Raw genomic sequence first — 26,813 nt, 5'->3', positions numbered from 1 at the left:
TTTGCATGGACTTTCTGTTTCCCGCTGTCTTCGCGCCCGGAGGCGCTACAAAGGCGGGACAACCCCTCGGTGGAGCGGGGGTTTACTGGTAGCACACTTACCTTCTGGACAGCACGCCACACGCAGCCTTTGCCCCTGGGTCTGGAACGCTGTAGGTCTCGCCGCCATCACCATCCCAACGCGGCTGGAGACTACAGCTCCCAGCGGGCTTTGCGTGGACTTCCTGTTTCCCGCTGTCTTCGTGCCCGGAGGCGCTACAAAGGCGGGACAACCCCTCCGCGTCGCGGGACGCGCGCGGGCGACGCCGGGCAGAGGGCGGGCCGTCTGTGGCCGTCAGTGGTCAGCAGTGGTCGGGCGGGCCACCCCTCCAACATCGTTTACCCGCTGGCGGTGAGTCCACTCTCCTGTCCCAATATGGAATCCGCCAATGTTGTTGCTACACAGGATGACTTTCCTTTTCCCCCTGCCACATTCGAATCCCTACTTGAAAATGCATTGAACTTGGTATCAAATGAAATAGCTGACACCGAAAGAAGAATGTCCATGAGCCGTACTAACAACATTATACAGCCGATACCATTGTCAAATATTCCTGGTATCCCACTTTCACCAGCTGTTGTTATTACAAAACAGGCACTAGTATTAACACCCCCCGTACCCCTGTTGTCTGAAACTGCTCCTATTATTACAATAGCTTCCCAGGATGATGCTACTATCCCGGGACCTTTGGAAACTAGTAACAAACAGGGAGGGGAAAAACGCAAAAGAGGCATTGCTAAGCCAAGTGCCAACAAAAGAAAACAACCTTTAACTAGTAAGAACCAGCCCACGCCTCAGAGCTTGTGGAATAGACAAAAACCAACTGGGCCACAAATCGTTCATGTTGTGGACAAAGATCCTGCGGTTATGGATGATGATATTTCAGCCGGAACCACTACTGACTCAATTAGGATTTCAAACACGATATGGACCCAAACAACATTAATGGGAGATAACTACCATCTCTCGAAACAAAATGGGAACCTTATTGAAACCATAGTTGACACTATTTTTAATCGACTAGAGAAGCAAATGATCAACCAGTTTAATAACGTTTTTAAAAGACTTGATAGACTAGATAACCTGGTTAAAAATGAAGAAGTAAAAAGGAAGGGGACTGTTATCCTGGACCAAATCAGAGCCGACCGTCTCTTAAAAGAACTTGAATCCCTAAGCAACACTCTGACACTAAAGGAACAGGAAGCTCGCACCGTATTGGGTGGGGGTACGAGTAACCCTGGAATATTACCACCGTTAATTGTACAACCTACAATTCAACCCCGATCTGCTAATGTTGGGGTGAAGTTGGCAAAACCCAATTCATCTTCCAAATCTACTCCAACACCTGCACCTAGAAAAACTGCCCCTCCAGCTACTATTAACACAAATGTCACCAATCATAATAATGGCTCTACTCAACCCACAACAGCAATAATATCAACTGCTGCTAACAATAAAGGCACTGGACAAGCAGGGTCAAGAAGGCCTTTTAAACATCAAGGGCCTGCCTTACATTTGCCACCGGATGCCTGTCCTTTTGTCCTGGTCCTTGCAGGAGTACCACCATTGAGGGAGGATCAGGGGGAGTCATGGGTGCAACTGCGGAACAAATGTATAGACTGGCTAACGAAGCACAAGGGCGTCGGATACGACATCTCTAGAGAAATCATATCGGCTCGCAGGGTGTCTTGGGTTGGACCATCACTCAAAGACCAGGATGGTGACTGCATAGTTCTCAATTTCAAAAACCCTGGAACTGTAAGACACCTACTCAATAGAAATAGTAACTGTTCCGCTATCTCTACGGTTGCAACCATGTTACCTTTGAGTTACTTTTACAGACAACCTCCAATGCAATTCCGACCACCCTTAATGCAATTTCAACCGCCACCCATGCATTTTCAGCCACCCCCTATGCAATTCCGACCACCCTTAATGCAATTTCAACCGCCACCCATGCATTTTCAGCCACCCCTATGCAATTCCGACCACCCTTAATGCAATTTCAACCACCACCCATGCATTTTCAGCCACCCCCTATGCAATTCCAGCCAGCTACATTTCCACTTAATACATTCAATCGATTTGCACCTTAGTCAGATTTGGACATGCTAGATTGACCCTCTTCGATTAATCCAGATGATCCATCACTGGCTTTAATCACTGAAACTCAGGAAGTTCTACAACCCTTGACAGGGACTGCAGTAAGAGGTAAATCCACGAACAAAAGTCTATTGCCTCTGGATTCTGAACTATCTCTTGTAAGTTGGAACATAGCGGGTCTTAATTCTAAACTGAAAATTAAAGAATGGTCTGACTGGGTCAATAACAACTGCGACATATTGTTGCTTCAAGAGACTTGGTGCACAACCACTCCCATAATGGAGGGTTTCTGTTGCTATCATTTAAAGGCTTCTCCCTCACCTATGGGTCGCCCCAGTGGGGGTTTATCCATTTGGACTAAAATAAAATCCGGGGTACAAACCAAACAGATCCCTACACCAGGCAAATGTTTTATGGCTATGAAGTACATTAACAGGATGAATTTATGCATAATTAACTTTTATAATAATGATTTTGCTATCCGTCCCAATGACATTTTTTTGTTATTGTTTAATTTTATTGATGATATCGTGGAGGGGCAGAAGTATGGGTCCTTTGATGGCATTTGCATCGGAGGGGATTTTAATGCTCATATGTACCGCACTAGTGCTCCATGTAGAAACGGTGAAGAGTTGAAAAACCATCTAGCCTCCCGTGATCTAGTAAATGCTATAGAAATTGCTGGTCCCAGTGCAAACAATATATCTATACCTACATATATAGGTCAGGGCTGTGCTTCCACGATAGATTATATATTTCTTTGTTCGTCCTTGAGTGATATAATTCTAAGAGCAGAAGTTATCTGCTCCGCATATAGTGACCATTATCCGCTTAGAATATACTTAGACAATCCACAGACCATGAAGGCTGTACTGAGAGTAGAGACTGGGGCTCAAAATCTGGCATTATCCACTGATAGACTAAGATTAATATGGAAAGGGGTGGACAATAAGGATATCCTAGCCAGAGTAATTAAAAAACATCCCATGTTAGTAGAGACTTGTCTGTCGTTTAATAGCTCTGGCGATGAAGTGGTTGTTGCATTTGGTAATCTTTGCGGGGCTATTAAAAGAGAATCTTCTAAATCAGCCAGGCCAAATCTAGACCATGGCCCCCGCTGGTTTGACTCCGCCTGCTCTAAGGCCAATAGGGAACTGAGGGCGGCCTTAAAATTAAATCCAAGGGACACTCACCTCGTGAGAGAATTAAGATTAAAATACAAATCCGCCTTACGGACTAGATCTGAGGCCCTAGTGATTAATCATTGGGAATCTCTCACGCGTACTGCCTCATTAAAAGACACGACAGGTTTCTGGAGAGAAGTCAAGTCCCTCAGATCCCTTGGTTCTAACATCCAACCAATTAACTGTAATATAACTGGCGAGGCGTGGGTCGAGCATTTTTCCAAAATTTATGCTATACCACCCATTTCTTTAAATTCTGCCTCCTTATTAAATAATGCTGAACAACTGAACTTCTCATTATCTGAGGTGGAGGATGCTATATTGGAGAGCGCTAGTAATAAAGCTCCTGGCCCGGATGGCCTATCTATTGATCAGATTAAATCAGAAATTAATTTTTGGGCCCCTTTATTATGTAACTTATTTAACAATTTGGGGGCGCTAGGTGGCGCCAAACCAAGATGGCCGCACTGCCGTGAGGCTCTCGCCTGATTGAGCACTTTCATCATCCAAAAGACCATCCTGACCAGCATATACCGCCTGAAAGACACACTGTGTCATCCGCGACATTCCCCCGCACACAGCGGTGCCTGGAACGCCGCAATAGCCCAACCAACGGACGAGATATCGCCTAAAAACCGGAGGGCGGACTGCCAGGCTGCCTCGCGATCACTGCCCGGCGGGGACGGACCGCCAAGAAGGACCGCGGCTCTGAGGCCTGGTCGGAATCGCACCCCTCACCACGGGAGCAGTGTGCTGGAGATCCGGGATCGTCGGCATCCTCGCCGCGCTGGTGGAGACCCCCGCTGCCTAGTGAGGTGAGAACCGGCACGCTCCAGGAACACCACTGAGCTTCGCTGAGCAGCCGCGGCCTTCCACGCGGCCTGGCTGGGACAATAGCCGCTGTCCTGCCACCCGATCCAGGATAAGGTTCTGCGGGAGGTGGGACTCGGCGGTGGAGCATACCCCATTCCGGGATCGGCAGCCACCCGCCCGCCTGCGGTTGTAGCCCCCCCCCCCCCCCGCCCCGACACTTGGATCCCAGCTGAGTGTCACGTCTTCTCGGCCTACGCCTGGGCTGATCCGGCGGCGCCACAGAGGTGGGTGAGACCCCCCCCCCCCCCGAGCTGCTGGACTGGATCGGGGCCAGAATACCTGCTGTGACAGCCCATCTTGATGTCCGGGGCCTGGGGGACGGAACGAGGCTGCTCTTCCCACCGAGGTGCCTTGCAGGCGGGCTGCAGTTTCAGATTGGCGAGCCCTGATAAACTCTGTCCCCACACTGCACGTTAGTGCCGCATGCTTGCCCAGCCTCGCCCCACCTCGCTGCGGCTCTGCTAGTTAAGAGGCTCGAGGAACGGCCACCATCCATTGCTGTGTGAGGACTCGCCGCCTGTGGGTGCGACTGACTCCTCTGGGACGCCGAGCCCCACTAGGTCTCATCTGTGCTGGGCGCCAAATTGCCATCTTGCCTGCTGCGACCTGATCCATCGACTCCCTTTCAACGGTTTACTGTCTATTGTACCGATCCTGCTTGGATTCCCAGCGGGGCCTAATACCTACCCGCCTAACTGGTCCCTGCCCCCCCCCCCCCCCCCCGGCCCAAGAGGTCGCACGCCCATACTTGAACCGCAGTGGAGGTTCTGGGGCCTGACGGTGCTGGCGCGGGAAGTGGTCGGGCGCTGGCGCTACCTTGGGTGGGCATCTCAGGCTTTGCTGCGCTCTGTGAATATCCGAGCCTGACAACCCCCCAAGACTCTCTAACCCTGGTTCACGCTGCCCCGCGCTCTGGCTACTGCCTCCCCTACAGCGCTGCCACCACCGAGGGGAGCTATGGGCCGTACCGACACCAGGCAGTCGAAGATCCCCTTCGAGGCCAAGAAAACGCCCAAATCACCAGCTGTTGCGGAGAGGAGTCCCCCGCCGCCAGAGCCGCAGGATGACGACTGGAAAACCATCTTATTAGGCATGAAGCAGAGCCTTACGTCCATCGACTCTAAAATGGACGCTATTAACTCCCGCATTGATAGCGTAGTCTCCAAACTAGAGCGCCACGACACACGCATCCAGGAGGCAGAGGAAAGAATATCTACTTTGGAAGACGGCGCCGCAACCAGCTCCAAACAGGCTACCCAAATGGACAAACTCCTCAAAATAATCGCCGACAAAAACGAGGATTTGGAGGCGAGGTCCCGACGCAACAACGTCCGCGTCGTAGGCCTTGCGGAATCCACGAACGCGGGGAAGATGGAGGTCTTTATGGAGAACCTAGTGATCGAACTGTTCGGTAGGGAGGCCTTCTCCCCACACCTAATTGTTGAGCGCGCGCACAGGTCCCTCGCCGCGCGGCCTCCCCCGGGAGCCCAACCGAGACCGATTATAGCAAGATTCCTAAATTACAGGGACCGTGATGCCGTGCTGCGATGTGCCAGAGAGCAGGGCCCAGTAAAATATGGCAACACTACCCTGTCCTTCTTCCCCGACTTTACCCCGTTGGTCCAAGAAGCCAGACGTAAATTCGCTGGAGTCAAAAAGAAGCTACAATCTCTGGACCTCCCCTACGCCATGCTTTATCCAGCCAAACTAAAAGTATCCCTACATGGAAAGCAACATCTTTTCCAGAACCCGCAACAAGTGGAGGATTTTTTGAAGCAACTAAGGAAGGAACGACCCCGCGAAGATGAGGTGCGACAGCGCTCCAGGTCGCAATCCCCACTGTCACAACAAGACTGACTCTACTCATGGATGTTTCACCTACAGCTCCTGCCACCACTGGCTCTTTGACTCTTTGCAGCCGGAAGTCACGTGAGATGAACAGAGGCCTCCGAATTTTTGAACTACTCCCTACATTGCATCCTGGACTGCCAACCCCTTGAGCAGCTGGAGATGATTCAAGGACGACACACCTGCTACTTGTGCCGGTGAGATGCTAGTTATGAGGCTTATGTATTTTGGTCAAATGTAAACCTGTGTGCTCGATCACCCACCTCCGTCCCGCTCCTTTGGGCGGGTGAAAGTAGGGAGGTGGGAGGCTGGTCTGGTGCCCCCTAGTTTAAACCCCCAATGGGTGATCCCCTGCAGACTTCTCCCCTTCTGAGGTTGGGAGGAGGGTTGTTAATGCTTATTGTTTTAAATTTCTTGGGATGTTGTGGGAGGGGGAGGGATACTTCTTCTCGGCTGGTTTGGGATGCCGTAGTGGGTGGGGGAGGGCGGGAATGTCACGCCGCAGTGTTTGAAGACGCTACCAGCTGCATGCTATCTGGACTACCGTGCATGACAAATTACACTGGGTCTAGGCGTGAAAAAGGGTTTTATTGTTTGGGATTGGTTATGTCTTACCCATGCTCTGATGCCGCAGTTATTGCATTGTCCCGAGAAAGGGGCGGGGTAGAGGGGACGAATTTACGAATTGCAATGGTTTGTGATCTTAACTCTGAATGTCTGATCGCATTTGTCGCATATACTTGCCATGCTCTATTATCATGGGTTAGATGGAAGACATGAATGCTAGACTCCCCGCACTTGACTTTCACCTGGTGTCGTGGAATGTTAGGGGGCTGAATGACCCTAGAAAGAAAAGGCAGATACTAGGCTACCTAGACAGGCACGGAATCTCCATCGCCTTGTTGCAGGAAACACACCTCCCCCCCACTGGGCTTCCCCTCTTTGCCTCGAGATGGGCTACTCACAGGGTGTTTGCGTCCTACTCTACCTATTCCAGAGGAGTGGCTATACTGGTGAAGAAAGGATTGGGATTCACTCCAGAGGGGTCGGAGGTGGATTCGGGAGGGAGGTACTGCATGGTCTGGGGTACATTACATACTCATCGTATACTCTTTGCCTGTTACTATGGCCCCAATATTGATGACCCAGAGACGCTTCTCAATATGTGGGGTAAGATCCAATCGCTAGACATCTCCCGCGTAGTGTTGGGAGGAGATTTTAACACCGCTCTACTGCCAGGGCTAGATAGGTCGCATCCGCAACCAACGCACTACACCCACACTCAGCGCACCCTACAGGGCATAGTAGACGACCATCAGTTAATAGACTCTTGGCGGCACCTAAACCCCTCCCTGAAACAGGGCACACACTTCTCAGCAGTACACTCCACGTGGGCCAGGTTGGACTACATTTTCCTAACTCCTGGCATTGCTCCTTGGATTGTGAAATCCCTGCATCTTGCGCGCACGCTATCTGACCATTCTCCGGTCCTCCTCTCCCTGCGTATCCCCCTTTTAATCTCCCCATACCTATCCTGGCGGCTGAACCCCGCACACCTCACGGACACCGCTTTTAAAGCGGAATTGGAGCAGGACATCACAGACTTTTTCGACCGCAATATCAACTCTGTCGCTAGCATGGCCACGGTCTGGGAGGCATTTAAAGTCACTGTCCGAGGGTGGTGCCTGTCAAAAGGTGGAGGGGTCCTTAAAGCACTTAGAGGCTCATTACGACGCCTTGAACTTGAGATCAAGGAACTGGAACGTGAGTTGGGCCGCAGCGGGCAAGATAATGCAGCTAGGGCGCGACTTCGACACAAAATTGACGAATATGCCGTTGAAGCTGAGAAGGAATGCAAATTTCTAGGGAAACCATACATAGCGCGTATATATGGGGAGGGTGACAGGCCAGGCAGGGCGCTCGCCTCAGCCGTAAGACCACTGAGGCACCACAATTATATTACCACCCTGATAGACGAGGATGACATCCCACATAGGGACCTCCCCAGCCAACTCAATGTCCTCACCAACCACTACAAGACGCTTTATTCCTCACATCGACGAGAGGAACTCGATCTGGGCTCCTACCTCACGGACACAGCTATAGCCTGGCTAGGCCCGACCCAACAAAAATTCCTCCACCATACGTTAGAACTGGACGAAATCAAGGACGCTATAATGAGTATGAAATCGGGCAAGGCCCCTGGCTCGGACGGCCTACCTATAGATTTTTACAAAGCCTACATCCACACTTTAGCTCCTATTCTGCAACAAGTGTACTATACCGCCTTCGAGGAGGGTACATTGCCATTTAGCATGAGACAAGCCCTCATCACCTCCCTATTGAAACCAGGTAAACCCCCCGAACGCTGCGATTCGTATAGACCCCTCTCCCTACTAAATACAGACGTTAAGATTTTGGCTAAAGTATTGGCTACCCGCCTCAACCTCCTTATGGAGCGCTTGGTCCTCCCGGACCAGGCAGGCTTTGTCCCGAATCGCGCTACCTCTCATAATTTACGCACGCTACAGGCAATCTTACAGGACATCACCCCCAGATGTGAAGCTGCGGTAGTCTTCCTAGATGCTACCAAAGCTTTTGACTCCCTGGAATGGGACTATCTGTTTGCATTGCTGGAGCGCATGGGTACTCCCTACAGTTTTATAGCCTGGATTAAACTTCTCTATAATAAACCTAATGCGGCGGTCCTGCTGAATGGTTCTAGATCCGACAACTTCGAAATACAAGAGGCACCCGGCAAGGATGCCCCTTATCCCCGGTCCTCTTTGCGATTGCTATCGAACCCCTAGCCGCAAAACTCCGACAACACCACAACCAGCGCTCCTTGAATTACCCCGAAAGGCAGATACTCGTCTCGCTATATGCTGACGACATGACCCTATATATCCATAAGCCGAAGGACAATCTGAACCCTCTCCTACGGGAGATCACTAAATACGGAGCTATCGCCGGAGTCCAAATCAACTGGTCAAAATCAGCCTTATTCCCCCTTACAGATAAAACCACACAGTTCCCTCTCGATTACCCCCTGGTGTGGGAAGGGGACGAGATTAAATACCTGGGCATAACAATCACCAGGAACCGCGATACCCTCATTAGGGCGAATTATGGCACCGTCCTGGACAAACTAACGGACACTATCACTAAATGGATTCATCTCCCTCTCTCCATGGCGGGGCGTATTTCCCTGATCAAAATGGTCATACTCCCCAAACTACTGTACCTATTCACGAACATCCCCTACAGCCCTGGGCACATTTTTTCCGCTCCCTAGATTCCCAACTGTCCAGATTGATCTGGGGCGGTAAACAGGCTAGGATAGCATTATCGACGCTGAAACTGCCTTACTACCAGGGCGGGTTCGAGGTCCCTAACTTCAGCCTCTACTTCGATTGTGCACAGGCTCACTTTGCGGCCTACTGGCTCCGACCCCCGCCCTTCATGGCGCATCTAGCCGTGGAGGATGGGTATATGAGGCCTACTAAGCCATCGGGATATCTCTACACGGAACCCCGTGTGACCGAGCGTGATCCCACCACCGTGGATTGTACGGTGTTGGCCTGGCATAGGATTGCGACCCGGGCGAACATTGCCTTTCTCTACTCCCCGCTTATGCCCATCGCACACGACCCCAGACTGAGTATCGCCTGCGAGGAACTAGGTTGCAAAATGCTTATCAGACTAGCACTTCATAAGTGGGGTGATTTGTATGTGGAAGGGAAATTCCGATCCTCTGCCCACCTATTTGGAGACCAGATCCCCTCGACCATGGACACGTTCCTTTACGCACGACTGCGGCACGGCGTCAAGGCAGTCACTCCCGACTTCCCGAACGAGCCTGAAATTATGGTGCCGTTACATGCACTACTTCAGACTACAGCCCCGAAACATGTCGTCTCTATGTTATATAAGTATGCGTACTCGGCCGCAGCGCCTCCTACCCTTCGGGCGCGCGCTGAATGGGATGGGGACCTGGATGTACCACTTACGGATGACCAGTGGGAATTGAGCTGCTCCCATACCAACTCAGTGACAGGCAATGCCCGCCTCAGAATACTGCATTTTAAATTCCTGCACCGCCTCTATCACACTCCCGCTAAACTACACCACTTTGGTTTACGCGATGATGACAGATGCCTCCGCTGCAACCGCCCGGGTGCCCATTTCATGCACCTAGCGTGGACTTGCTCTACAGTCGCTTCCTACTGGGTGGAGGTGTTTGAGGCCATGTCGGACATGGTGGATACTGCAATCCCACCGTGTCCGAGAATCGCCCTGCTGGGACTCACTCCCCCCGAGCTGAAGAACAATCGAAAATTTTTTGCACTGGGGCTTCTCTTAGCGAAACGACTGCTTGCCTGCAGATGGGGCCGTGGCCGCGCCCCCAAGTTTAAAACCTGGCTTACCTCTATGTCCACCTGGCAGGATCATTTACATAATTATGCAGAACTGTTACCACACACATCACGTCCTAAGGACCTTTGGGGCCCGTTCGCAGAGTACTTACTCCGACACCAGACCGAGGCTGATCCAGAATCGGACCCACGCATGATGCCCGACCACACAACAAACAATGCAACACACCAAGAACGGCCTGATACGGGTTCATAAACAAGGCGCGCCTCTGAGTTACTCAACACACTAGCCGCGCCCTCAATCCGTTGCTTTACCCTTACATGACTGCCATCCACATTGTAGGATAGCCACATTCTGCTAACCAACACGGACCCCAGTTGACACGCCCCTCCGCCTTTTGCTTATCGCGCCCCTCTCATTAACCACTTCCCAGTCGCCATCTGACTGATATGTGACACTTCATATCGGATGTCTTCATAAACCATAATGCAAACCACGTTAGAGTCTCCCTCCTCCACTAAACTCAACTCTTCGCCCGGCAACGGCAGGCACTCACCCACGTTAGGTGGAACCATATGCAAGACATGCAGCGCAGAGACACTAGGGGCTGCTTGATACTCCTCACCTTATACTACGTGTGGTGGGACTGCTGATGAATGGGAGGGTTACACTGATCCCCGAGTTATTGTTCTGATTTATGAGTTATTGTAAAATGAGACCTCATAGGTCACCTGTTTACTCTCTCTACATAATAGAAATTGCAGTGACCGACAGTCCTACCAGCTTGTGATACGTTTCCACGCGGCCGGCCCTGTGGGGTTGTAGGCGACATGCTGTGTTACCTAAACTCTCCTCTGATAGAATGTTCTTGCTTGACTGTGATACTCTTTGAAAGCGCTGCCGGCCTGTACGCTACAGGTTGTAGGCACACAGGCTGTGTACCACTCCTATCGACACAATAAAGGTCTTAAAAAAAAAAAAAAAATAAATAAATAACTTATTTAACAATTTGACTGACAGCTCAATCCCCACATCCTGGTCGAACAGTGTCATCGTACCGATATTCAAGAAAGGTGACAGGTCGGACCCTGCCTGCTACCGCCCGATCTCACTGATCGACAACACGCTAAAAGTCCTTGGTAGGGTAATTTTTAAAAGGATAAGGAATTGGGCTGAGGATAATAATGTGCTACACTGCAGTCAACTGGGATTTAGAAGCCATGTGGGCACTGTCGAACAGTGTCTTAATTTGAATTTGATTATGGCCAAATACATTATCGTTAAAAAGTCCCCGCTTTATTTAGGTTTCATGGATCTGAGTTCCGCTTTTGATTTTGTTAATCCTTCTAGGTTATGGTCACTTTTGCTTGATTATGGTTTGGATGACTCATTGGTATATTTTCTTTCATATTTACATAGGGATCTTAAGGCAAGAGTACGAATTAATAATGATGGCGAATTATCCGATGATATTTTTATTAGCAGAGGAGTTAGACAGGGCTGCGTACTCGCCCCACTGCTTTTTATCCTATATATTAATGGGTTGAGCTCCACCTTGAGCAAGAACACTAAGGATGTGCCAATTATAAATGGTTCCCCCATTACTACCCTACTTTATGCGGATGACGCAGTATTAATGGGGCGCACCCCAAATGCTTTACGTTCGTTAATCACAGGGTTTGTTGCTTTCATGTCCGATCTGGGTTTAAATACCAATTTTAAAAAATCTTTTATCATGAATTGTGGACCTAAAAGGTATAACACTACCTCAATTAAATCAGGTGACAATGTATTAAAATGCACTAGCACTTTCCCTTATCTAGGGTTACTATTCTCTAACACTGGCTCATGGCAGCCTCATGCTGCCTACGCGAGAAATAAAATGGGCAAGTCAATCAACTCAATTTTATCTCTCCGTCAACCGAAACTGGCCGATGTTATTACCCCCCTGCTCAACATTTATCGCACCCAATGCCAACCAACGGGGACATATGGAGCAGAAGTGTGGGGGTACTGTAACAGCACGTCCCTGCAGTTGGAGGAAAATAGATTTTGTAGGAAGGTGCTGGGGGGAATTTCCTGTGCGCCCACATTTATTTGTCACCATGAACTCAGGTTGCCTTATATAGCTGATTTTATTAGGTCAAGGCCCGCTCTTTTTTGGATAAAAATATGGACAAATCCAGCGGCTTCCTTAACGCGCAGCATAATCTCAGATTGCCTATTGCATGAAAGATCCCACCATATACCTTGGCTAAATGCTGTCAAGAATAGCCTGTTGAGCGTGGGACATGACTCTCTGTTCAGTTCTCCAAATACCATTGTCCTCGCCCACAAGAACAGTGTAAAACGGGCATTGTTTGACAAATATAAGGAGGAACGAATGAGACCTAAATTGACGAAACCAGCTATTTTTAAATATTTTCCACTAACTGATTCAGGTAATAATAACCCAAACAAGCCCTGTAGATACCTGTCAATCCCCATAGGAAGATGGAACCGGAGCCTTTTGTTCAGGTTCCGGGATGGAAGTATTGTCAATTTACTAAGTATCCCCCTTGGTTATAACATAAAGGAGCTGGATTGCCCTTGCTCTGAAGGAGGGAAACAAAGTTTGTTGCATTATTTTCTCTTCTGTGGCCACTATAAATTGTATACCCGTCAATATCTAATGCCGATTTTCAGAAAATATAACCTAAGGGACTTTAATCTGGCACTGAGATTTTTACAAATGCTATTAACAGACGAGGTTATATACACTGTAAGTTGCTTTATAAAAGCCTGTGTGAGATCAAGGGCAAGTATGGAACATGTGTAATGGCCACTGAATGCACATTGCACTTTAACTTCCTGATATAAATTGTACAGAGAATCAACTATAGGTACGTTTGGATCTATATGATTGGATAAACTGAAACCTATGACTACATTTGTTAATAGATTAATGTCTTCCTATTTTTGTATTATGCACTTTATGCCATATATGTTGCTCACACCCAATTGGTATCTTGCTTTTAATTTTTATACATGTTTTTATGTGTTTTTAATGCTTCATTCTGTATGTACTTTTATGGATGTTTTAAATTCCGAATAAAGATCATTTGAATTGAATTGAATTGAAGGCTTTTTTAAAAGTGGAATGATTTTTCTAAACTAGGTAGCCCTGCCGCTCCAAAGAAACCGGGGGATGCAGAATTTTGTAATAAAATAGCTGGCTTTTTTAAAACCAAAGTAGAAACAATTTTTACCTCACTCAATGGTCTAATCAATGATACTCACGCTGATTTCAATCTAACAGAATCATGAAGCTTAGGTGCCCCGGCAGAACTACTGGAGCATTTCACCCCGATTGAGAAAGCAGATTTGGTCAAATTGGTGTCTATGCTAAAATCGGGTGGCCCTAGTGATCCGTGTCCTGCTGGAATTGCTAAGCAAATTCCGGAAACGTTTGGAACGGCTCTCACACCCCTGCTTAATGCAGTTTTACAGTCCGCAATTTTTCGCAAAAATTAGAAAAAGGCTCTTTGCTTCCTCTTCTAAAGAAGTAATCTCTTGACCCTAAGGACCCGAATAAATATCGTCCTATCTCTAGGCTTCCACTACCTGCCAAATTACTGGAAAAAGAAATAAATAGCCAAATCAGCAACTTTATCTCTGCCAATAACTCCTTGGACCCATCGCAATATGGGTTTAGAGCTTTTCACAGAACGGAACTGGCTTTAATAAAACCAACCGAGGAAATCAGAGAAGCCGTGGATAGGGGAGGTAATGCCATCTTAATCCTCCTGGACCTATCCGCGGCCTTTGATGCGGTCCACCATAAGGTCCTTCTGAACAGGCTCTCTGATATTGGTGTGAAGGGCTCAGTATGGAAACTGCTACATTCCTTCCTGTCCTACAGAGCTCAGACAGTAGATTTAGATGGCAACACTTAGGAACCCTTCTCACTTCCCTGCGGGGTGCCACAGGGCTCGGCGTTGAGCCCTACGCTTTTTAACATCTAAGTGGTACCCCTGGCCAGTGCCATCAAGTCGTTTGGTGTCCAGCTCACCTCCTACGCTGATGACACACAAATTGTGCTATCACTGATGGAGGGTGCGGAAAGGGAGGCGGGGGAGAGGTTCTATAATTGCATGAGCTGTATTTCCACCTGGATGTCGTCCAACTGTTTAAAACTCAGCTAAAATTGAGGTGTTAAAATTTGGCAATAATCCCTGGGTCTGGACCCCAGACTGGTGGCCGGAGGATCTGGGATCGTGCCCTACACTCTCTAGGAAAGCTAAGAATTTGGGAGTCATGGTGGATAACAAACTCACCATGGGGTACCTAGTGAATCAGGTAACTTCAGCAAAAAAATCAAGTTCTTCCTATCGGCAGACAACCTAAGGACGGTTGTCACTGCACTCATTATGTTCCATCTGGACTATTGCAACAGCCTCTATCTTAATGTTCAGAAACAACATATGAACAAGTTGCAACTGATCCAGAACGCGGCAGCGAGAATGCTGACGGGAACCCGTAGGTTTGCTTCGGTCAAAGGAGAACTTAAGAAACTGCATTGGCTCCCAGTTCCACTTAGATCACGCTTCAAGGCACTTTGTGTCATCTTTAAGGCGGTTAATGGGATTGGTCCGGAGTTTCTTAAAACCAGACTTACATGGTATGTTCCTACGTTCCTCCGGATCCAAATTAGTCAAAACCTCCACCTTTAAGAAAACTAATTGGGGAGGCAGAAGTTTTCTCCACTGTGCCTCCAAAGCATGGAATGAACTTCCATTCCATCTCAGAAATGCGCTAAACCTTTTTTCTTTTCGCAAGGGTTTGAAAACATGATTCTCCTCCCACTAAACAGCTGATGCTCCCCAGGTCACCAGTACTCAGCGGCAGGACACCCTAGGGTAGCAGTGCGCTTTACAAGTACAAATAAGATAACATAACATAGACACACAGACACACACGCTCTCTCACTCACACACATTCTCACACATACCCACCCTCCCTCACATAAGAAACATATAATTAACTTCTAAATGACACTTTCGACTAGGACCATTAGTAAACAGGTTCATGCAGAATTCAAAAGATCCTACTTGTAAGGATATCTGTGCAGTCATCCCCATGACAGGAAAGAAGAAATGCAAATGAATTAATAAAATGCTTTAGGAGGCTAAGCATTCTTAAATTAAGAAATGAATGAGAGATAAGCCAAGAATAGAGAGAAACAGAAAAAGAAATAAGAAAGAGGACAAAAAAAGTAAAATCTATCTATATAAATAAAAATGTAACTGTTCGTTGTTCAAAATCTAAAATCTCCGAGAGTACTCCACCGATTGCTTTGAAATTTTGACACAACGTTGGATTTGAAAACGTGTGTGTTTTTATATACACAACGTTGGATTCAAATACACGTGTGTCGAATACGTGCGTGTTTTTAATCGAAGGCCCGAACAGACCCTATTGATTTGGTTGATGCGCAACAACTACAAGGGACGCATAGAGACAATAATCTACATATATTAGGATGGACAGTTGGTGTCAGGATGGCAGACCGTGAAGTGGGTGGAGGAAGGGGGGAGGAGTTGGTTCAGTTTGCAACATAATTTAAAAGAACAGGATGCAACTGCGACCTGCGGTTCTGTTACATGTTATATATTAAGGATGCGTCCAAAAGCTACCATCTGTACTGTTTGTTTCTGTTATATTAACTGATGTGATGTGATTTAAACATGTATCAAATTGATATCGGTAAAAACTTTCACGACACATGGCCAACCTGGGTCTCACATACGTGTGGAGATGCCGACACCCCACGCATAAGGACTACTCCTTTTACTCCGGGGCACATAAAGTGTTCTCCAGACTGGACTATATTTTTGTGGCCAGGCAATATCTCACCACTGGTGACGAGGCGGAGTATAAGGCTCGCGGGATCTCGGACCACTCTCCATTGTATGCTAAGGTGGGGGCAGACAGAGGTAGGACTGGCACACAGTGGCGTATGGCAGCCTGGGATCTCCAGGAGCCAGACCTGATGAGAGGCCTCAGAGCGGACATTAAAGTCTACATAGCAGAGAATGAAGGCTCGGTGGCCTCTGGAGTGACCTTTTGGGAGGCGATGAAAACGGTTCTGAGAGACAGGGCACAGAGTAGGTTGCGGGAGGATCGTAGGAAGCAGCAGGCAGTGTTAGTAGGACTGGAGGCCGAAATACTACAACTAGAGAGAGAATATCAGGCACGTAGGGAGGACGGTACTCTGCGGCTTTTGCTGGACAAGCAACGGGAGTATAGAGAAATAGCATTGAATGAGGCGCGGACGCAGGCGCTAGCCACCCTACATCGACTCTATGACGTGGGCGATAAATAAGGCAAGCTCCTGGCATGGCTTAGTAGGAAGGAGAGGGCGGCCAGATGGGTGGAACGGATTAGGCGGACGGATGGCGTCATTGTGAGCACCGAACACGGGATTGCTGATACCTTTGCGTCACACTACGCAGACTTTTTTGCTGCGAGAGACCTCGGGACGGTGGGAGACGCACTGCAATATATGGAGGGTGTAGACCTGCCGGCGCTAGCCGCTGAGCCCAGTTCGGCTCTGGAGGCAGATATCTCGTTAGATGGGATCTCCGAGGCCATATTTAAGCTCAAAACAGGGAAAACGCCGGGTCCCAACGGTTTCCCCGCGGAATTTTTTTAACATACAGCAGATTTGTTGACGCGCCATCTGAAGGCCCTCTATACTGAGTCGTATCAGGAAGGACGACTCCCAACCGACCTCGCCATGGCACCATAGTACCAATCCACAAACAGGGCAAACCCCCTGACGACTGTGCTTCATACCGCCCCATTTCCCTCCTTAATATTGAGGTGAAGATCCTGGCTACAATACTGGCGACGCGCCTGCGGTCGGTAATCCCAGATCTTATTCACGCAGACCAGTCAGGATTCCTGCCAGACAGAGCAACTAAACTAAATTTGAGACGCACGCACAATTGGTTGCAGGAAGTCAGAGACAGAAAAGAACCCCACTGGTTTTTGTCCCTGGACGCAGAAAAAGCGTTCGATGCTGTACACTGGCCATTCCTCTTGGCAGCACTGCAACGGTTCGGTCTTGGCCCAAAATTTCGGGGATGGATAGAGTTAATGTATACAGCCCCGACAGCACGTGTTCGCGTCAACGGCAGACTGTCCAGGGAATTTCGGGTGTCCAGAGGCACGAGACAGGGATGCTCATTGTCCCCCTTACTATTCACGCTCACGATCGAGGTCCTGGCCGCCAAGATTAGGCAAAACCCCGAAATACGCGGCTTCTTTGGGGAAACGGCCGGGGAAACGGAGGAAAAAATATCGTTGTACGCGGACGATGTGCTGCTATACATAACAGAACCGGAGGCTTCGGTCCCGGAGTTATTCAGGGAACTAGAGGGCTTTGGCGCAAGAGCGGGACATACAATAAAGTGGAATAAATCCATACACTATGACCCACGGGGAGCGGATACGTGGGGGACCCTACCTGACCAACTGCTTACCACTGCTGAGGGGTTTCAATACCTGGGAGTATATATCACTCTGGACAAGGCGCTCTCGTTCCGCAGAAATATAGAACGAGTCATGACGGAGGCGGTAGAGGTCATGAATAGATGGAGACAATTGCCACTCACCCTGTTAGGGAGGGCCGCAATGTACAAAATGATTACCCTCCCCAAGTTCCTCTATGCCCTCCAAAACGAATATTACCCGCTACCGGCTGCCACGCTCCCTAGAGTCCACGCAGAACTGCGCTCTTTTCTGTGGTTGGGGAAACAACCACGCATTGCACTTCAGACGCTCCAGCGGCAACAGTACAGTGGGGGGATTTCCTTGCCTAATCTAGAAGCGTACTACTGGGCGGAGCACCTGACGCCAATCAACGAGTGGATCCATGCCCCGGCCGACCACCCGACATACACACTGGAACGACAGAAATTGTCACCCCACAGTGTATATCACTATCTGTACGGCGGTAAGACACGAAGGTCGCTTCTACCGGCAACACTGCTCACGCTACAGGCGTGGACAAGAGTGACAAAGCGTATGGGGTGGGATAAGAGACCGACCAGACAGACGCCGTTATGGCAATGCCATTGGCTGCCTGAACTTAAAAAACTGAAAGGTTTCCAACGATGGGACGATATAGGTATTTCACATATCGGCGATGTCGTATACAGGGGGGAACTGAAGTCGTTTGACAGGCTACAAATGGAGTATGGACTACACCGATCGCAACTATTTAAACATGCACAATTAGCCCATGCATGGAGAACCCAAAACATCATACCCGCAGATTTGCCAGAATACGCTCCGCTGGAAGGTAGGCTCCTGCAGGAACAGATAACTCACCAGGCGGTCTCGCTCACATACAAGACACTCACTAACAATATGCTGGGGGACCTAACGAAACTTAGAAGAGTATGGGAGGCGGAGGTAGGCGGGATGGAGGACTTGGATTGGGAAATGGTCTTGATGCACCCACGAGAAGTAGCTATTAAGTCAAGGTTGCGACTCATTCAGCTGAACGTACTCCACAGGACTTACTTCGACAGAGTGCGTCTCCTCAAAACAGGGAAAATAACGGACCCCCGATGTCTTAGATGCCAACAATACCCAGGTGACTTCTACCACACAATATGGTCATGTGATAACATAAGCATATACTGGACACACATTTTCGCGGAACTGGGGGAGGTCCTAGGAATAGAATTGGAGCGCGACCCGAAACTGGCGTTGCTGGGCATGACCAACGACGTTGATTTACCACGCAACCACCTTATATTTTTGGTCCTGGCGCTAGTGGTGGCCAAAAGGGACATCGCAAAATACTGGGGGGCCGCGGAGACGCCGGACATAGAGGAATGGAGAAGGGGCCTGGATCTCTACATGGCGGCAGAAAGGGTGACGTATAAGGCAAGGGGGTGCCCCAAGAAGTTTCACAGGGTCTGGGTGAAATGGAGACAGTATCATGGTTTGGAGGGAGGGCAGTGAGGTGTGCTGGGTCAGGACATGGGGGGCCCACAATAGGAGTGGGATTGATCCCGTAACTGCAAAGGCACGAGTGGGGAGGTCTGCAACGTCATGGCGACACTTTAGAAGCAAAGACTGAAATGGTGCTGTGCGGGTGGGTAGTGTGAGGATGGGGGGAGGTGGTGGAGGGTACAATTGTTGCGGTAGGGAAATTACACCAATGGTTCTGCGGCAAAGGAAATGAAGAGGCAACAAACTTGTTGGGGGTGCGTTGTTCAGACGCACTGAACATAGTTGAGGGAGGGGGGGGGTTATTATATGAAAAATGCAAGGTACCGACTCGACATGGATGATACGCACTGATGATGGCTATGTAATGTCTGATTGACTGACTACAGTTGCGCCGCCCGGCCTCCGGGATGTGGGCTGATGGGCCGTATCCATAACTATATACTCGGTCAGCACACGATTGCTACTATGGAAGGGCAGCCCACGGGCGGAGTCTAAATGTGTATGTACCTGCAACAAAAATAAAGTTTAAAAAAAAAATTATATGTTGCGTGTTCTAGAGTCGGCAAACCAGACAATCTCTACATCTGCACAGACAATGGAACAACAAAAAATATTGTATACCCACAAGCATTGTGAAATTAAACATATTAGAAACGTGCGCTTGTCCTTTTCTTTCTTTTCCATTTAACCAGACTGAGCCACAGCAACGCGTGGCCGGGTACAGCTAGTAAAGATGATAAAAACAAGGGAAATAGAAAGTACGAAAGAAAGAAATGAGGCTCTCATATATTATATTCAGTGGCGGCCAGGATATCCGTCACGTTTGTGTCTGACTAACCCTGCCAGCGAACTCTAAATCAGGCTCTTGACACTTTGCAATGTTGCTGCTGTTAACTGTGCACCATTACTTCCGCAGAAGTCACGGGCAAGAGACACCTGGCCGCCTGTAACATACTTTTTATAATTACAAGGGTGTGATAACACCGCATAAACAACAGGTGCAGATTAAACCGCAGGGTTCCTATAAACCAACACACACACCGTAAGATTACGCTGTACTAAACACACAAGCCTCAATAACAGGTAACTAATACAAAGACTGATGGACATAAGGAAGCAGACCTAGAGATACATGCATAGCACAGACAAGATAAAGGTCTTGATTTATAGTTTGGTGAGCAGGGTACTCCTTCACAAGCGTGGTGGAGTACCCTGTCCAAAAAACGGATGGTCTGCCTGTAAATACATCGTACGACCATTCCTTTTTAGATCAAGCAGTCTGATGTATTTTTCTCTTATTCAGGACCACCAGGGAATACCTGGCAGTCGTGATGAGAATTTGTTTTTAAATGAAACCCACTTCCTGGGAGAAAATTAATCAGGGAGAAAGTTCCAAGGGTGTGAGGGTGATTAGTTATTGGTTTTTAAAAATCAACTCCAGCTCTGAAAGCTTGTTTTTGAAAAACACAAAAGTTGGTGAATGGCCGCCTGAAACATCCCCAAGGGATCCAGAGAATTGTAGATAAACTTCCTATAGATGGTTGAGATCGCTTTTTCGGAGGAGTGTGGCTCAATGGTTAGAGCGGCAGACCCTGATGCAGAGTTCTGGCCCGGGACCAGGGTTCAATTCCCGCCTCCGCGGGTTTTGGGCTCAATTTCCTCAGACCTGACAATTCTCGCCTCGGTGCCTTGTCTAATCATGGGTCCCTCGCTGCAACTCTGGGCAATAGCTTGCTTAACCTTTACACCGGCCCCCACCGGCCCCAACAGCGCTAGGATGCCTGGCTTCACCCTGGGGGTGCCCAGGAGTGGACACTTCACAGGGAAATCCAGGAGGGGTTCCACAGCGGTATGAGTAATAGCGCCAGGAAACCGCTTGGTGGCAGCGCGCTCTACAAATACCTTGACATTTACATTTACATTTGCAGAGCGTGACCCACCTGCAAATGTCACGCTCTGCAAATGTCAGAACCGTCTTTAGTCACCTAATATACCTTTGTTGTAGGATTGTGAAGGACACAAGCGCCTGTCTCCTCCACACATCGCCCGGCGTTCTAAGCTAATCAATCCCTATTTTGTAAAGCCCTGCAATCCTCCCACTGCACTTAAAAGATCACCATCATACAGTGGAGTAATTTCAGTCAGCTTACCTTCTCAGCCTAAACACTTGGTAGCCTCTCTCCACACCCTTACCAAAGTTTGGGTATGAGTAGGTAGGGTGCACTCATACTTTCTTCGATACAGCACCGGGGTGGGGTAACCTCTCTTGCCCATGGCCAATCTATCTACCCGGTAAGCAGGATCCTCACGGTCCGCAAAAACCCAGTTGTTGAATGTCACCAGCTGCGTGGCCCAGTAATACTTGCGAATGCTCCGGACTGCTGGTCCACCTTGAACTCCCCTCTGCACCTTACTCAGCTTGAAGAGCCACCATCCCACAACAGGAGGCGAAGTTCTCAGTCTACCTTTTAAAAGAAAATGTCTGGTGGGATCTTAAAGGACGTTTTTTGCAAGATGTACAGGAAACCCTGGAGGGTCATCACTTTAAATAGGGCCACTCGGCCCAGTAAGGAGAGCGGGAGCGCCCACAAGTGTGGGGCATCCCAGCGAAGCCGGTCTAATTTCAGGAGTATGTTCCTGCCTGTGGCTCTCTTGTAATGAACACGCCTAAATATTTAAAGCCATGTAGTGCCACTTGAACTGTGCACGTAGAGTCCAGCCGCAGGGTCCCTGCCACCAGCAGGAATATTAAGGACGTCTTCCAATTGATCATATATTCTTAATAATCTCCAAATATGTGAAATATTTGTAGGATTCGTTCACTCGAGAAGGCTGATTACGTATCCTACACCAAATCATCAGCGTAGAGGGAGATTTTCTCATCCCACTCTTGATCAACTGGAATACCCCATATGAGAGGTCCTGGTGAACCTACGCATGTGTGAAGAGCAGAGGAGACAAGGAACATCCCTGTCGGACGGCAAAGACTCGGGAGACTGTATTATTGACGCGCATGCATGCTAGAGGGGCCACATACAAGAGCTTGACAGCAGCACCACTGGTTCAGCAAAGGAATTCCCTGTTGCATGTGGTACTCCATTAAGGTGTCGGAGATTTAAGCGCGTTCCCTCGTGTGGCATAAAGCTACTGTCCGCATGCAGATCTCCAGGGCGTTCGCAAGGACCTTAGTCTCAAAATTAAGCAGGGAGGTAGGTCTATGAGACCCAAACTCAGTTACTGGTTTGTCCTTTTTTGGGATGACCACCACCTCAGACGTTCTTTGGTCCTCTGGGAGACACCCTTATTTTCAGGAAGTCTGAAACCTCTTCTGGAGGCACTCCCTGATTTTATCCATCATGCTTTTATATAATTTTAAGGGAAGCTCATTAGGCCCGTCGCGTGCCCTGTTTGCAAGGTTCCTATTGTCTTATTTATTTAGTCTACTGTCAGGTCTTGGTCTAGTGCGTCTCCGTCCTTATTTGTTAGCATTGGCAGGGTCAGGTCTTTCAGGAAGTCTCTCCCAGTATTTCCGTCCCCTTGTTGTCAGTGTCCTCAAGGATCACTGGCTTGAATTCATCCTATAGCACGCAAGCTGATTCAACAAGCTGCCTGTTCCCCTTAAAATAGAAGTCTGCTCGATCTCTCATACGAGCTTTGAACGTCTTGTCTTTTAAATATCATGGATCAACCCTTGAGGGTAGCATGAAGTCCACAACCGGACTATCGAGTTGCACCTCCACCAGCGAATGGTCTGTGATTCCCACTGCTATGTGCGTAGCGGCTCTGAAATCATCTTTATGGACAGTCAGGGTGAAAAGATAGTGCAGGCATGCCAGACTACCATGTGCTGCAGACAGGTGCCTCCGGTTCTGATACCCTCTTGCCCTCTGGGGCATTTAGGAGTATCATGAATATAGTATAGGTGCAGGTCTGTCACTCCAGTCACCCCGATGCTTGTATGCCCTGTCGTAAGCTTCTTACCCTTTCACAGGATGTCAGTCTTGTCTGGGTCTCTTTCCTGTTTCCTGACACTTGAATGGCACGCCCGAAGACTCGAGAGGGCAGTGACCCACCAGCAGGCTTTTGTGGAGTGCTTTTGTCCTGGATGTAGGACTGCATTCAGTAGGGCACCCACTCTGTCTTTTCTTTGCAGTTGCTGAAGATAAGCAGTTCCAAGGTAGCAGTCACACCTGGCCTGTCGGTAAGTGCAGCCCCTCTGGAGGCCCGACCATCAACAATTGAGCCCACACTGTGGCCGCTTTGACCACAGGCGTAAGCTCAGACATGGTGTTCGACACTGGAGTATTTGTAGTTCCTCATGGGCCTCTGACACAGAGTATTCAGAAATCCAGCAGCTAAAAGCCCAACACAGGCTCTACAGGAAGTGAATAGATTCAGACCCTGTTGTGTTAGGAATTTGACAAGTGAAACCTTGAACGGGCCTGTTGGCAGCACACAATCGTCCTACTGGGCCTCAACAATCATGTTGTCGTAGACTTTTATTTTCTGCCTTGAACTGTTGGGAGAGTCTTGGCGGGGGAGGAGGGGGTCCCTCAAACTAGCTGGTCCTGCTGGATGGCGTTCCGGCCCGCCCTACAGATAACGGGGATGTGTCGGACCTTGCTTTTTCCAGGACAGCCTTGTCCCCCTGCTGGATAGTCAAACTCCCTTCCCTTTCTCACCAGACAGGCAAGCTTCTAGGCAGACTTCTAGGCTCTTCAGGACAGGTACCCAGCTTCTCCATTAAGTAATTCAGCCTGCAGGTGATGTCCCCTCAACTTAGATAAACTGTCAGGCTGACACCATCCCTGGTGTCACAGCAGGCACCTGAGTACTTTGTAGAGCACATTATTCCTTGGTAACAGAGGACTTTGAACTAGGGTATAAAAGAGGGATAGATGGTCCCACTTGTATACACAACTGGCAGGCAGGAGATGCGGTTTACCCTGTCGCACTCTCACATTGCATTTATTCAACGCACACCAACACCCTAAACACACACTTGATGTTAGTGCAAAGTCTGAGCACAGGCATAGAAATGGAGCATTACATAAGTGTGTCAGCAGGACGCCACTCCACTGACCATGATGCAAAGATATCATAAGGCTATTGATCCTTACAACAGGGTGCATTGCCACCACCGCTCTAGCTGGTAAACCCTTGACAGTCCTCTGCCTTAAATGAGGGCACACTTGGTGTGACCCTCCAGGTCACAGGACCTGTCCAAGACCTCTCATAGTCCCTTGTTAGAAGTTGCACAGTACTGGAGTGGCAGAAAAATCTCATGTAATTGTTTTGTGGTAGATTTATCCCAGTAACGTGCAGTTACAAGTTTGACGCCATGGACTGGGCAGTTGCCACGAGGAACAGATTCTTCTGCCTGTCAAACCACATGCCATTCACTATTTCATAGTGTTTTTCTACTTTTATTTACCACTTGTTTTAAGCAGGTGGTAGATAAATGCATGTGGTTGGTTGGGGGGAGATGGGTGAAGCAGGGGAGGGAAGAGGAAAGCATTTTCTAACAGAGGCAAGAATTGTGTGTTTCCCCCAGTTAGTAAAAAAACAGCATAAGTCTTGGCTGCTTCTGCTGCACCCAGAGTCTTGTGGGTCATTTCAGTAAAAATGTTCTGTCTGGAAAAAAAGGGTGTCCTATTTTTTCTGCACCCGGTACATTCAGGTGCAGAAAAACCTAACAACTGATAATCAGGTGGAATAAAATGAACACATGAAAGTACGCCTTAATTTCATTGCCCTTGATTCATACTAAGGACCATAGTTGAGGGATAGGTCTAGGCATAGTCCTCGCAATACACAATAGATTTGCGTGCGGCAGAGGACAGAACTCAAAAGTCAGGATATCAGATACAAGTAGGTGGTAACTCAGGGCAGAGGCAAATGCCTGTTGTCCGTGGAGGAGAAATTTCCATCCCAGAAATCTACATTAAAAATTAATTAATAGTATTCTTTTTCAAATATCTGTTTGGTGCCAGTCCATATGACTTTAATGTCTGCCTTTGGGATTCAATGTTACAAGTCCATAGGGTACATGTATCCTTTGTGAGCTTAATACATTCTACAAATCCTCACACATCCAAGTACTCTCAGGCTACCATACTATACTCTGCTCTGTCTGAAGAACAGCTCAACATTTTCAAAATTCTGCAATTCTGCATTGATATGGCTTGTAAATTATTTTTGGGAAAATCTACATGTATTAACTATTTAATTTTAATACTATAGGTGATTGAAATTACGCATGAAGAAAGCAAGATTTAGCACCGGGCAACTGAATGTTAGTGCCATAAGAAGGATTATTCTGAAAAACTGAAGGACATCCAGCATTCTAAGTTTAAACAATTTCCAAAACCTAGGTGTGGCGAGGAAGTGGGAGCTGAGGAAAGTACTATACCTGTAAGTGAAGTCTCTAATTTTGCATTTCATTAACCCAGAGCAAAGTCATATCTGTGCACACAGCATCAGAAATAATGCCAGACCAATCACAGCATCCTCATCTGAAATATTATCAGAAAGACAAATTGCTGCAGCATGACAGAATAACGTTCATCTAAAGCATCATCTAATTCCAGAGGGAAGCAGACACTGCATAAAAGAAAGTTATAACAAAAGGTTTCTTCTGCAAACCATCAAAGAAAAGACGCTGAAAGAAGACTCCAAAACTGACAAGCAAACAATCAAAAGATTAGAAAATCACATTTGTTCAACAACCGTTTTTAACCAGTTACGCAAGTTTGAGACTATCTGCCTCTGGATAGAACACCACGGCCCACTCTGCTCACTCTGGCGAAAACCTTAAAAATCCACCACTTTATTGTTTTCATAACCATCTCAGATTGTTTCCTTTTTAATGTATTCTGTTCTGTAATTCTATGTAAATCGCCTCGACATTATCTGCTGTGCAGGAGTGATGTGTAAAAACTGATTAAATGAGCACCGTTGCGCTATAGCTAATGTAAATAAATCCTCGTCTTCAGAACTACACCTTACACCAAACATAGAAAGGGTAAAAGGAACTGATGTTCTGTGACTGGTGATCCACAATAGTACTGTGCATGTTCTAATGTTCTCGGTTACTGCCATTACATCAGTGCAAAAAGGTACTTCTCAGTTTAATAATTAAATATCAGACTAACACCTTATTACTGTATTGCTAAGAACCTATACAAATAGATTTGAGAAAAACTTCAGTCACAAAATAAGTTGCTGCCGGAGAGGCTATAACCAAAAGACTATTATCTGCTAGAAACATTTCGACAGGTGTTACAGGGCTGCTTCCAGACATATTTTGCTCAATTCAAGTGTAAAACACACAATTTCTTTTAGAGATAAATACTGAACATTATCTAAACAAGCCTGACT

The 26,813-nt window shown here is 48.0% G+C and overlaps 1 long non-coding RNA gene across 1 annotated transcript in view; it reads left to right on the top strand.

The window, feature by feature from the left end:
- LOC147737406 (uncharacterized) overlaps positions 1–26,408 on the top strand; it is a 92,636-nt gene extending 66,228 nt beyond the window's left edge. Inside the window, exon 4 of the long non-coding RNA XR_015297314.1 lies at positions 25,677–26,408. This is a non-coding gene — a long non-coding RNA (uncharacterized LOC147737406). The remainder of the gene's footprint in view (positions 1–25,676) is intronic.
- Positions 26,409–26,813: the final 405 nt, after the last annotated feature.

The sequence above is a fragment of the Lissotriton vulgaris genome, chromosome 1_1 (genome assembly GCF_964263255.1).
Source record: "Lissotriton vulgaris chromosome 1_1, aLisVul1.2, whole genome shotgun sequence".
NCBI lineage: Eukaryota > Metazoa > Chordata > Amphibia > Caudata > Salamandridae > Lissotriton > Lissotriton vulgaris.
Note: the sequence above shows the minus strand (reverse complement) of the source record. Positions and strands in the feature narration are given on the sequence as shown.